We start from the raw sequence: 15,453 nt of genomic DNA, 5'->3' as shown, positions 1-15,453 counted from the left end.
ATATTGGATGATAGTTAAATATTTTTTATATGTACGTGTTTAATTTTGGAATGTCGTATGTTAAATTATTGAGATAGACCTAGTGAAACAAGAAAATTGCACATCATGGCCGCATGTTCTTTTTAACTTGTGTGCAAATATTCCGATCAATTTTTCTAGGCAATGATTTTAATCTCCAAGTGTATCAAGCAGTGTTTTAAAAACCGGTTCGAACTGGCCGGTTGAACCGGTCGAACCGGGAACCGGAGGTGACGACGGTTCGATTTGGACCAGTTTTATAACTATTTCTTGACCGGATTGAACCAGCCGGTTTTGGTAAGAAAAAACGGTTCAACCGGCTAAATTGAATCAGAATGGATCAGATTGAACCGGAGAGTCTTAGATTTTTGTGTTTTGGGCTTCTTTGTTTGATTTTGGCTTTTATAATGATTGTCTTTATATGTTTCATTCTATTTACGTTTGTAATACTAAAAAGATAAAAAGTTTTGTAATCAATGTATGCAAGATAATTAAAAACATATAAAAATATAGAACCGGTTTGACCATCTGGTTGAACCGGAAAACATCACCCGATCGGTTCAGTTAAAAACCCAATTTTTAAAACATTGGTATCAAGAGAATCACATTATTTCTGAGTTGAATTTTTGCCAATTTTTAGAATTTTCAGTTTTTAAGGACAAACATAAAAATAAAAAATAATAAAAAAATAAAAAAAAATCATGTTTAGATGCACAGTTAGATATATAATCTTTACTATCCACTTGATCTTAACAAACAAAACAAAATGAGATTTTTAATTTCCAAAAAAAGAAAATAACAGAAGGTGATTGCGTGCACACCAAACAAATTGTTGGATGAAAACGTACTTTTTAACCCAAAAACCAATATACACACGATTTTAATTCGAAATATACCGCCACAAGAAAACTAATCGCCCCTAAGAAACTATTTTCCAAAAGAATCTATCTTGCACAAAATAATCCACCAAAAGACTGAAACGAACTATAAGATACGAAATGAAAACTAATCGTCGTATGAAAAACTATTAGCTAAAATGAACTATCAGGCCCGCCGCATCGCGCGGGTATATATATATATATATATATATATATATATATATATATATATATATATATATATATATATATATATATATATATATATATATATATATATATATATATATATATATATATATATATATATATATATATTCTTTTTTATCAACATAAAACAAATGATGATAAAGTTATCCGCATATCTCACAATTCTATAACCGTATACCTACTTTGGTTCTTATTATATTGCCCAAAAACAAAACGGCAGTAGGGACCTTTAAACAAGGCTGTTATGATAATGGTATCCAGTAATGGAGTTGGAGGGGCTACTAAAAACATTAGTGGAGGACGCAATTACAGACCGGAAACAAAACATATGGTCTGAGTGTGTCCAAAATTGGTCAATCACAATCATGAATAGTATTATAAATGGTAGTTGGCAATTGTTTGGCTCCCATTTCTACAGGCCCTTGCTGACTTTTGATTGTGTTGACAATATTATCCATCTAGTCTTTCCTTAACCCTCTTTCATCATTAAAGATTTGTAGATTAATGTAGAGATAAGGTAACCATGCACCGGCCATCCACGTGAGTGCAATGAGAGATCCTCTTTTTCCACTTGTATTATTTAGTAAAGAACATGTTCCTTGTATGAATGCCATCCAGAAGTATCAAGAATACGCCTTACACTTGTTCGAACAAACCAACACCGTATTATATTACCAGTGAGTCTGTTTAAGACTCGAAAATATCGATCAATGCTTACCCAAAAGAAAGAATGAAGTTGAAGATGGTTATGTTATTGTATTTCCAACAATACCCAAGTTCTGATCATGATGCTTCCTCTTTAAAACATTAATATCCATCTAGTTTAATTAAGTGGGTATCGTTTCATTTACAAAAAGTTAAAGAAACTAATATGTATATATACTATGTTTTCATATATGCTATGTGACAATATCTACTGGTTCACTTTCGTGAGACAGTATCAACGGCAGGATAAAGGGACATATATGTGCAAACAAAGGTACAAAAAGGATGGGAATAATTCTATTCTTGATGAAGTGCAAAACTGTATTAATGCAAGCAAGAATCAACTGATGGCGGAGAAAGTGCAGCAACGCATGTGGTGATAAGAACTGATTCTCTATCATAATTATTGGTCACTAAATCAAATACTATTATTAAATTAGAAAAAGCAAGACCAGAACATATAATCCTATATTATTTAGCTAATTATATTATTTAATAGAAAGTATCACATTTAATTGATTATAGTATTATTTAATGGAAAATATCGTGTTTTCATGAACTAATTGTGTGTTGTGAAAATGAAATATGTGATTAAACACGCTTATAGGCGTCAGTTTTAGTTTTTAAAAAAGACCACCACCCTCTCCCCCCAACACTAAATTAAATAAAAATAGAAATAAAGTAGAAAAAGTTTCAAGTGAGAGTCTCCAAGGAGCACTTCCATAAACATTTATGTGACAATTACTAGCACTAAGAAGGCCATCATGACATGCCACTATCCTATTCCTAGCTAGGCTATATACAAAGGTCTTTCTTTATATGCCATTTTTCAACCCTTCATTCGCAAACAACTTAAAATCATTGGTGTATACTTACCTTTGTTTTCGAGAAACCCACTAGTCCTTTGTCCAATGAGGCGTATATTGGTGGCGATAAGGCAAAACATCCAAAACAAGAGGAAGAGTCCTAAAGTAGCCGATGAAAGCATGTTTGGGGAAGGAAATGGAGCTGAGTTTCCAAATCTAGGTAGACATACAAGGCAAGGAGTTCCTAATGGTCTTTCACTTATATATAGCATCGTAAGAGCTCCTCTCTCACTTGTTTCCTGCATATCATGTCACTCCCATATAAGTGGTGCTGCCGATGGAGTCTGGGTTTCTGGAGAACTTGGACGGATTTCTGACGTTAATCATCTTATAGTCAACGACAGCATGCGCTATGCTATTTTGATGTAATTAATAAACAGCTGTAAGTAGTAGTACCGATCATCGCTTTTCTTTGTAGCGCCAAAGAAGAGAAAAAAGGGTGGTAATTTGGGTGATAAATTCATGTAGTTGTCTCTTATTGTATCTCTATGCACATTAGCTCCTCTAGGAGATAGAAATCCAAATATCAATACGGACATAGATTAGGGTTTGGTCACGTTTGACTTTCCTTTTAATATATAGTGCAGTTTACTTGACTATATTGCCATATATTTTGCTTATGCATACAATATTTAATTTGTATCTTACATATATGTTTTGTTTTTTTCGAAATCAAGCTAGATTCCAACCGCAAAGACAAGGTTGAAGGGGCACATCTATGTAGGTGTCCGAGTAGCTCGTGATATCTCTTAAATTTTAAAGTGGAAATATTTTGAGAATTTTTTTGGTTTATTGCATTTTTTTCGGTGTGATACCCATGGGCGGTTTTGTTATGGTGTTGGTAGTGGTAACGCCATATATTTCCATATGCTTTGCAAAAAATTTAGAATTTTTTTCTACTATCGTGTCAGTACTTAAATTTCACGTGTCACTCCTACTATGAAATTCTGCATTCGTCCCTGACTGTTACCCCGAAAATTTACGTTTGCTACACATGACATTTGGTTCTCGCTCCACCGCTACAAGCTTGACAGTTCCATGAGAACAAACAAACACTGATTTTATGTATTTGATAACCGTAAACATGTGATTAGTGAACCCTTCACTAGTTTCACTTTTGGTTATTTCATTTTATTGGTGCGATGGAATTATTTGTTGAAACTAATTTCAAGAGAATGTCAAAAGGGACTCTTGATTATATTTTACATAAATGGTAAATCTACCTACTTATACATCTAGCAAGAAATAATTTTTTTGGCCCATGTATATTTCGGACATGGATTGTTCAGATTATTTTATCATTTATCAATCGTTTTGATAAATTGTTAATGCAGGAAGTTTTATCCAAAATATAATTATATGAAAAAGAAAATGATGATAGTACTATAACGTTATCTAACTTGACCAAATTGGCGACTACTATACACTTGTATCAATTTTAGGTTGGTTATTTGCTTGGTTCTTCACAAGAGCAAAGAGTTAGTATGGATGTTCTAACGCAAAGTACAAATCGCAGTCAACCGATACCTTCATGTATATTCAAATAATTATATTCGGCTGGACCGAGTATATATATATATATATATATATATATATATATATATATATATATATATATATATATATATATATATATATATATATATATATATATATATATAAATATAAAGGGAGAAGTGTCTATTTTAGACTGTATCCAACAATTATATCATAAACACTTTTCTAGGTCAAATAAATGAAATTGATAGTCTTAAAATCGGTAGAAAAACAACTTAAATAAAAAAAATTGAATATCCCTACAAAATTGTAGCTACTTAATTAATTGTTTTGACTAAACTGGTATTCCAATGAAAATGTAAAATAGCTACTGAATTGATGGTTTTGAAAAATTCCAATAAATATAACCCTCTGTTACATTAATAAGGGTTATATGTTATAACTCATATTAATGTAATATGGGTTATAACATATAACTCATATTACACTAGTAGAACCTCTGCTAATATACTAGTGTATTCTAAATTATAACCTTTATTGTTTTTACTACTCTTGTAGGGGTTCTTCATTATAACTCATATTCGTGTGTAATATGGGATTGTGTTATAACCCCTACTACACTAGTAAGGATTATAACACATCACCCTTACTACACTTGTAAGGGTACTAACACATAACCTCATGTTATAACCCTTACTATTCTCATTGGATGTATGTGTTATAACCCTACTAGTATAGTAAAGGTTATGTGTTATAACCCCCTACTATTCTAGTTGAAGTTTTGTGTTATAACCCATATTTGTGTAACAGGTTCTGTGTTATAACCCCTACTAATGTAATAAAGGTTATGTGTTATAAACTCTACTATACTAGTACGGTTATAACACATAACCCCTACTATACTAATAGAGATTATAACACATAGCCTCTATCGGTGATTTTGGAATTTTAGTTTTGTCAAAAACACCAATTCGATAGAACTGCAGAATATTCATTAAGTTGTTTGTTTATGTGCAATTAAACTGTTTTTAGGTGAAATTTTTGATGAATGATGTAGGTAAAAGAGCAAGGAGGCGCACAATGTTGATTTTGTGGACATCGTGAGAGTATTAATATGTAGAAGTTATGTGACTTCTGGCATGATTGCATTACGTATTTGGAGGTTTTGTGACTAAGTAAGACTAATCGTCGTAGTCTAAAACAAATGCTTTTAGCTTCTCTTTGATGCCATTACTATTTTATTTTATTTTATTTTTTTATCAAAAATCATATTTTTAATTGTCATGGTTTATTATGACATTTTTGTTGGATAATTTTTTTTTTTACCAAAAAGAATATATTTTGTAACATCCCAAAAATTTACTTTAAAAGTTTTCAAAATTAGAGTAAGATATTTCCAAATTATGGGGTTCCATCCATAGCGATATAAGACATAGTATTACAAAAACGTCGTCAAATGCGGAAGCTAAGTTCTTGTTTTCATATCGAACACATAAGATAAACATAAAAAATTTCCATGCCTTCGAAAATATCCTAATGTCCTAATCATACTAGCTTCGTGCCCTTCGTACCTAAAGAACCTACAACTAAAAACATAAAATAGCAATTGTAAGTTGTGTTTAGTGAGTAATCACAACACTCATCCATTATAGAGATCATATATAATACACATAATAGCTCATGATATCAGGTAATAAGTCATATATTACTTACATTTATCATATATAACTAAACACATATGTATGCTTGCATACTCTTAACAATTGTGTCTAGAACTTCCCACCGAGAGGCTATTCTCTAGAAACACATATCATCCGATCACACTTCCCTCCGAGAGGTTTTTCATGATCATACATAATATCACGACGTAACTAGAACTTCCCTCACTTAAGAGGCTATTCTCTAGTCATACCTATCATCAACCCGATTACCCGACCATACTTCACTCCGAGAGGCTAATCATGGTCATACAAAACATAATCATATAGTCCATATAATAAGAACGTTCGTGAGAACTCACATGAAGATGAACTCCTTCTCTATACACCTACACCATATATATCAATTACTCTACTTAGATCACTTCAAAATAATATGCATATTAATTAGACTTTATTTATACTTTTATTTATTAACATTCTTTTATCATCAGGTTATACACGCACTTTCTCTTATATAATTATATAAGTATCAAACCACGCACTTTATACATATTTTGTAACCATGTTGTAAAAAACGACAACATGAACCATCGGCTAACAGTCTTGACAAAGGTTTTCATCCGCTTATCAATCATCACAGGCGCTTCCTTCTTAAGTCATAAGACTCGAACTGGTACTACCTCTAGGCCCTAGAACCATCCAACTCGCGCAGGTCCACGCCAATCAAATTCAATCATCATGGCCACTCAGGTCCTAACCTAAACAAGAATCTTACTCATCCTTCTTAGACATAAACACAAGAGCTACAGACAACGAACATGATGCAAATTGACCATGGTGTCATACCATACTACCTACCATCTACCAACTCCTTATTAACATTTTGACTCTTCTTGATTCCCATACGGATATTGTGCTTTGGTAGTATGGGCCCACACTACTTTCTACACCTATCCTTATTCTTCCCAATGATTGTCTTGAAGTTTCTAAGATGATACATACTACCAAACGTTATAATTAACCATATGTATGCATGTGCTCATATGAGCACACACCACTAATCTTCTTAGACTCGCCTTCAAGAATTTTTCCACGTGTATGCCTACACAAGCATATTCCAATACTTTTCCTAGATCACTAGGAATCCCACTTAATTTTTTTATCCCGCCAAGAGAAAGAAACTTTTATTAGTGCCAACTAACTATTTTATGATTACTAACTACATGCAACTACTATTAAACACTTTTTTGTCTGAGAGATCTCGCACTACAACGGTTAGACTCATGCAAGAGTTGCGCAATAGGGCTAAATCAAGCAATCTGATATTATTTAATTATGGGGGAATGCACTCGTAACACATTCACTTAAAAATTAGTTAATATCAATATAGGTTCCAAGTAGCATACAACAATCAACAATCAAGCAGTTAATATAATAGCCAATTACAAATACAATCCTAAAAATATCCTTAGTTTATCCACTAACATGCATAATCATGTTGGCAAACCATAAGTTGCATAAGTGGAACTAATTAGATGATGTCATATAAGTACATATAGATTTCATATAATCATCACATAAAACACGTAAATCACTTTCATCACATGAGTCATTATATTCTTTACATAATCATAACTCACTAACCGTGGATCCCGGATGACTGGACAATCTACATTCTCTTCTTCAAGGCATTTTGAATTTCTTTCAAACCTTTCGTTTTCAAAACTTGTCCAAATATAATTAAATTCAATTAAATTTTTATAGATTTATTTTTTAAGTTAAACGAGTTGTAGTTTGAATCTAAACACACAATGCGTATGTTTAATTCTCTCAAACATTTTCCCTGATACCAACTTGTAACATCCCTAAAATTTACCTTAAAATTTTTCAAAATCACAGTATGATATTTTCCAGATTCAGAGGTTCCATCCATAACAATATAAAACATAGTATTACAAAAACATCGTCAAATGAAGAAGCTGCGTTTTTGTTTTAAAATTGAACACATAAGATAAACATAAAAATATGTCATGTCCTTGAGAATGTCAAGTTCTCCCAATCAAACAATCTGCTTTCCCTTTGTACATGAATGACCTACAACTAAAAACATAAAATAGAACTGTAAGCCTAGAGTTTAGTGAGTAATCACAACACTCACCCATTATAAAGATCATATGTGATACACATAATAGCTCATGGCATCAAGTAATAAATCACATACTACTTACATTCTAACATATATAATTTAACACATATGTGTGCTAGCATATTTCTAACCATTGTGTCAAGAACTTTCGACCGAGAGGAACTTCTCTAGAAACATAGATCATCCGATCACACTTCCCTCCGAGAGGGTATTCATGATCATACATAATACCACGACACAACTATAATTTCCCTCGCTTAATAGGCTATTCTCTATTCACACCGATCATCTCGGCCATTATTATGTAACAATCGGTATAAATAGGTCAAAGTTCGGTGATCAAACCACCACAAACACCTCTGTAAAAGGACATATTGTGTAGTATTCCATGTTTTTAGTGCAATTGAAGTTATTATACTCAAAAGTGAAATTGAAGTCATCATACTCAAGATTTTATATCTTAGTCAATATCCTCTGCATTTTAACCGTTAAGTCGTATGGTATGTGAAACGTTAGGTATAGATCAACGACACTAATCTATATGAAACATCCCAAAATTTAAGACCAAAAATTTCTTTTTAATAAAACATTACTTTAAACAAGACATCATTCCAAAACATAATATGAGTATAAGTTTTCAAAACACATGTTTATTATCAGAGTAAACATTCCCAGGCTGACTACTCTATGGTGTGTGTCATGCGATCACCCCGAGCTCCTCCCTCCGCTACCGGAAGTACCTGAAAGCAAAACTGAAAACCGTAAGCACAAAGCTTAGTGAGTTCCCCACCTTACCACATACCACGCAAAATCACATACTGCACATACTGGGCCACGCCCGCTATCCTGGGCCTCGCCGTTCTACTTCGGGCCTCGCCCGCTATAACGACCCCGCCGCTCCAGGCCCCGCCTGGCTTCGAGCCCCGCTCGGATACAGATCTGTTTCACTTAGGCCTCGCCTGTCACAAGGCCTCGCCCACTAACATATAATAGCACATAAACATATCACATAATATTACATAAGCTAAACATATACTAACAACTCTTACTCTAAGGCCTCGCCTATCTCTGGGCCCCGCCCGAGTCCTGCTACTGATGAGTCATGGAACCTCATCCATTCTCCTGCTGATAGTGAGGTACGGGCCCAGCCCACCCTCACTCCTTTCCTAACTTGGGCCTCGCCCCTGCTCTGCTGCTACTGAGATGTGGAACACCATCCACACTCTGCTATTGGCGAGATACGGGACCTCACCCTCACTCACCTCCCTACCAGGCATATACAAGTATCACACAGACAACAAGTATAAACTATCACATAAACCGCTCCTTGGGCACCCGCCCTCTGTCATTGGACCTTGTCCAAATATCATACTAGCATACTGTGCCTAGGGTTAACCCCCGGGTCTTCTACTCATAACTACATGGGCCGGCATTGTGGCCGTAGACCCATTCATACAAAGGGAAACTCACCTGATACTGCTGAACTGCTGCTGCTAACCCCTTTGACCGCTACCTGACCGCTAACTCCGAACTGCTGCTCCGCTAGCTCCCCGAGCTACCAATAACAACCCAACACTTAGTCTAACTGACCTCCAAAGGTCAACCAAGTCAACTCTGGTCAAAGTCAATGTCCTGGTCAAAGTCAACCTTCCAGGTCAACCCTACTCGCCGAGTCACCCTACTGACTCGCCGAGTTCATAAATCTAGAGTCCTTCCACTCGCGACTCTACTCGCCGAGTCAGCCCTTGACTCGCCGAGTTTACTGATTCCCGATTCCTGTCCTGTCCAACTCACTGAGTCCTGGCTCGACTCGCTGACTCGAGTCTTAACTCGAAGGGTTTGGGACCACTCGACCTGACTCGCCGAGTCTAAGAACAGACGCGCCGAGCACACGGCAATCTTCATCCAACTCGCCGAGTTGTTCATCCAACTCGCCGAGTTCATGCCTATCTTCATCCGACTCGACGAGCTGTTCATCCCACTCGTCGAGTTCCTCCTCATCTTCAAGCTACTCGCCGAGTCCACTCGAAGGACTCGTCGAGTCCACTAAGATCCACTTACATGCATAGGACTTCCGAGTCATGCATGAGTTCCAAACTGTAGATCTACCCTCCCCAAGCCTGTTTCCCACGTAAAGTTGCAAACTTCACGTGTAGAGAGGGAGATCTAGGCAAAATACACCCATAGCTAGGGTTTAGGACCAAGAGGCTCCAATTTCCACCCAATGGCTGATACTTTATGGGATTCCATTCCAAAACAAGCATGGATCTGAGGTAGCAACCTCAAATCTGGACTTCAAACTCGAGATTGACCTTAAACATGGCTTAAAAGCCCCAAACTCATATCCAAGGAAGACCTAAAGGAGGGAAACGAATTGATACCTTCCAATGCTCTGAAATGCTTCCCAAACTTCAGATCCAAAGCCACTCCCTGATGCTTCAAAGATTCCCACTCCTTCTTCTTCCTTAAAACCACTCAAAAATGGCTAAAAGCTTGAATGAACACAATGGGGGCTTAAGGTGCGACGTTCTGGGTGTGAGAGGCTGTAAAGGAGCCCTAGGAAGAAGATTGAGACGTTTAAATAGGTTCCAAGCCCCGGATTTAGGGTTTTCCTCGCACAGACCAGACTCGCCAAGTCCACTTGGCCGACTCGTTGAGTTGGTCACTTTCTTATCGACCCGGATCCCGCTCCGACTCGCCGAGTCCTTCCTTTGACTCGTCGAGTCCCTCTTAAATTTAGGGTTTCCTTTACTTTCTTGGCTTTCAAAATCCTGGGTGTTACACTATATGGGTAAATATCCTGCCTATATTTTTTTTAGTTACAATCATCGTCTCAAAAGTCGAGTTTGGCTTTGATGTTTCTACATTACTTACTTCACGATGTTGATAAAGTGTCTAATGTGGACTTTTAGCACCCTCTCCCCATTTTAGTGATGGTGTAGAGGTCATGTGTCGTAGTTCAATTATGAGCTAATTATAGATCCTGAATTTGTTTTGTTACCATGGAAATAGGATGTATTGGTGTGTTGGTTCACTTATACTAGTTCATGAAGAATGTATGTAGTGTCATAGTTTATGACTAAAAATCACAATGTTTATGTGGGAGGGGTTTTCTCTATTGTTTTGGTGTCGACTCCCAAATTAAGTAAGCTAACACTTAATAATTACCACGACATGGCCTTATCAGTTTTATAAACTCAAGATCTATGAATTGTACATATAAACTATAAAATTACTTGTACAGAATTTCAAGAGTAAAGCTAGTTGTTTTTTTGTTTTCACATAGGGTGACACGCCTTATTTTTATACAACTTTGTGTTCAAAATCCTTATATAAAAAGCATTTTGATCATGGGAACCTTAATATTTGATATAAGTTTGATTTGTTTATATATTTTTAAAATTTTATACTTTTGGATTTGAATAAACAATATTTCTAAATGAGTTCAAATATACTTTTAATACTCAACTATTTTTCAACTTTTGATAGAGAAGTACAAATTAATAAAATCTAGTCAACCAAAAAAATTTATAAAACAAATTTGATTATAAAATCACTTTGTGTTAAAACCTATAGACCTCTCCAAAAATCTTTGTTGACATATCTTAATGAATGTATTCTCAGGTTTATTAGCAGGTTAGACGAGTTTGCATAAAAGACTTTCAGTTATTGTAGCATACCTTTGTAGATGCCAAATTGTTAAGCATGTGTCATGACTTATTAATAGCCACTGTCAATGTAATTTCTATTTTGGTTATAATAGAGGATTATTTTTATACTGTACAATGTATGTTCAATAACTATGATCAGTGATTTATGTCACCCACCTCAGTATTTCCCCATGCGACTAGGGTGTGACAGATTGGTATTTGAGCTATTGGCTATAGCGAACTAGTACTTTCTTAGGAAAGCATGAATATAGCCTAAGGGCTTAGTCTCTTAGGTTAGATATATTCGTTAACCTACTAATATAAAGTTATACATATATATATAATCGAACCCTAAGACACTAATACAATGCAAGGTTTTAGGTCAAACATCTTAGCTAAGTTCGTTGTACATGGGCAAACCACAACTAAACATAGACTGATCACCTATGTTTAGTTATGCATAGACCGATGCACAAGTGACCTTGGATTCGGCAGTTGATATACTAAAATTCTTGGATTGTTAAATATTTAAGGAAGAGCATAGTTCGAAACACTTAAGAACTCTCGAAAATTTTAGTAAACACTTTACGAATAGTTTGTAAATATCTACTTCAAATCTTCAGGAAACTCTAACTATCATAAACATAAATCATGTTTGAAGTTTGTCTTGAATCCTAATTACTCACCTATAATATTCTACGAATGCTAATGTTGGTCATCTTATGAATACCTTGCAAAATACGTGCATTTGTGAATCATTAAGAATTTGGCTTAGGCCTTCCATCAGTCTATTTCTTTTTGTGGTAATCTATTTGGATTATGTTTGACCCATCCAAGCTCAAAAAAAAGACACTTACACTTACACTTCGTATTTTTGTTACCCTTTTGAAGGAGAAAATAGTAGACTCAATAAATTCATGAAACATGAACGTTGTTAGAAATCCTGTCTAATTTCTAAAACATCTCGATTCAAATAAATGAGAACTCCAGAACTCGAGATATGGGCAAAACATCAAGTAGTGGTCAATCTTTTCTACAACATTCTCTTCATGAATTTGTTTCTTTTGTTCCAATACTTGATAGTTTTCATTCACTTGTTTTTCATGTAAATTCCACCCTTGGTAATACTGAAAAATTTACTACACATAATGCTCCTAGTAAAGTCATTCTTAGACGAACCCACGTTAATTCTACAAGTTTGGCACAGTTGTAGTACTATTGCTTAAATTCTGTATATTATAATTAAATTTTGTCTACATTTTTAGAACTACCACAACTAGAAAAGTAAGCAAACACTATTGGAAAAAAAATATGAAAATGTATGATGGCACAAGAATCAAGAAATAGGATTTACATCACAAGATGTGCATTTCATTTGACTATTGCCCAAAATATCTCCTAAAAGTCATGTAGAGTTTTACAACATGCAGCAATTTCTTCAAATGAAAGCTAAGAGGAGTACACATTTTTTCTCTCCCTCTCTCTAACCTTTCTTCACCCTCGCTCTATTATCAATGGGAGCGATCTCCACCGGAGATTGATTTTCTGGCCAAGAGGAGGCAGCACTCCTCCTCTTCTTCTCTTTTCTACTATCGATCACCACATATAAAAAACCCCGGAAAATCCCCGCTCCCTGCTTCCCCATTTCCTTCACTTTTTTCGGATAAAAAAAAAAAGCAACGAGGAGCTGTCGGCACAGTACCTCTCACCACCGACGTCGGCGCCGACAACCACCAATTGCCTCCTCTCCTTCTTGTTATGCCTTCCATTCGTCGATCACAACAACTAGAACACCTAGGGGTGGCAAATTGGGCCTTCGTGTCATGCTTTTGTCTGACACGACACGACACGAAAAGGTTTTTTGTAACACGAACACGACACGACACGATGTCGTGTTTTTTTCAACAAACACGAAAACAAACCGATTAAAAAAAACAAACACGACACGACACGACAAAGATGACATAATATAACAATTAATTTATTTAATTAATACTTAATCATACATAACACGACAAACATGAAAACATGACTGACAAATGCTAAATCGTGTCAATTTCGTGTCGAATTTTTAACACGAACATGACACGATACGACGTCGTGTTTTTTATACTTGACACGAACACGACACGAACACAAATTCAAATTTCAGTTTCGTCCCAATTTCGTTTCGTGTCGTGTATTTTTGTCGTGTCGTGTCATCAATTGTCACCCCTAAGAACACCCTCACCTACTATTGTATTATTTTTCTCCTCTTTCTTGTGTGATTTTTTTCGGCGATTACGTCAAGAAAGCCAAGGAGGGCTTGTTGGAAATTGGTGGCTTCCCCTCCCCACCTCACGATTTTCTAAACCACCATTGGACTGCCCCTGTTGTTGCTTCGATTGTGTTTCCCTTTCTTGATCAAATGAAGACGGATACCCCCCGCCCCCCCTCATACACTATTTTTATTGTTTGACCAAAATTAACCCTCTATTTATAATTGTTGTTCAAATCAGCCACTCTTTTGTGTTAATGTGACCAAACAGCCCTCTATTTATATACTTTAATCAAAACAACCCCTTGTTTGAGCTATTTAACCAATTCAGCCCTACATATATTTTACAAGATTTAAAATCAGTCCTTTTGATTTAAATCATTAATAAAAATAATCCATCTAAGCTTAATTTGTTACAAAATAGATTCAAAAATGTTTTAAGAATTGAAGAATTGTTGTTTTGGCAGTTTCTCACGTAATGTTCACAAAAACGAACCTAGATCAAGATCACTCATTGAATGTGATTTTCTATGGCCCCTCTTTTACGGTTTTCATATTTGGAGGAGAATAAATGCGTGTTGATCAAAGTTTTGATGATTTCCAAGTATTTATACATAAAATGCATCATTATTTGTTAATGTTTAAAAGATTGTGAAGTAGCAACCTAAAATGATATAAATCACTAATATATCTTATATGTATTATGTAGGTTGCTATAATAATACAAATATATTTGATGATTTATTAAGATTATAGTAAGCATCACATATAAGTTTGAACACGATTAAAAATATATAAAAAGATATTATATATAATCAAGAATGTTATTCAACATATTAAGGTATAAAAAGAATGTACAATACATTAAACGATAGAAAAACAAAGTTTAAGACAATATAAAATGATTAATTGAAAATACCTAAAATCTACTATTATTATTATTATACTTTTTGACATATTGTAAGAATGAGCTTAAAAACAATTTTAATATATTTTTATAATTATAATAGAAATATAAATCTTTTTTACTAAAATGTGAAGTTGTCATATATGATATCCTAATTGATTTTTGGATTTTAAGAATCATATTCTTAGAAATCACGTGACGTATCAATTATGCAACTTATTAATTTTGGAAATTATTAGTTTCACGTTGATTAAAACCTAGAAATTATTAGAAAAGCAGTCGTTAAGTTGCCCAAATTTTGTCATATTCGTCATATCAAATAATAGAAATTTAGAAATCCATTCAGTCTTAGGAATATCAAATACTAAAATACTTTCAATCAAATAGTATCCCTAAACAACCAAATTATAAGTATTCCAAAAATCTTATAATGGAAAGTATAGGGTTAGGATGCCTAGACACATTGTTAGGATTCAACACCCACAAGACATTCTATATGAGTTATGTTCGTTTCTAAAAGCCCTAGGATCTAGGATCATTTCCTAAACTATTCGGAATGTGTTTATAACTACACTAAGACTGTATGTCTTAGTTAATATCGTCCTCATTATAAACTTTACTCTATACAGAACGTGAAACATCAGGTATAGATCAATGA

At 34.6% G+C, this 15,453-nt stretch overlaps 1 long non-coding RNA gene across 1 annotated transcript; it reads left to right on the top strand.

Moving 5' to 3' along the window:
• The first annotated feature begins 2,446 nt into the window (after nucleotides 1–2,446).
• On the top strand, nucleotides 2,447–3,629 carry LOC122194911 (uncharacterized). The gene is made up of 2 exons (XR_006184709.2): nucleotides 2,447–3,059; nucleotides 3,359–3,629. It is a non-coding gene; the product is annotated as an uncharacterized LOC122194911 (long non-coding RNA).
• The last annotated feature ends 11,824 nt before the right edge of the window (nucleotides 3,630–15,453 follow it).

The sequence above is a fragment of the Lactuca sativa genome, chromosome 7, assembly GCF_002870075.4.
Source record: "Lactuca sativa cultivar Salinas chromosome 7, Lsat_Salinas_v11, whole genome shotgun sequence".
NCBI classification, from domain to species: Eukaryota; Viridiplantae; Streptophyta; class Magnoliopsida; order Asterales; family Asteraceae; genus Lactuca; species Lactuca sativa.
Note: the sequence above shows the minus strand (reverse complement) of the source record. Positions and strands in the feature narration are given on the sequence as shown.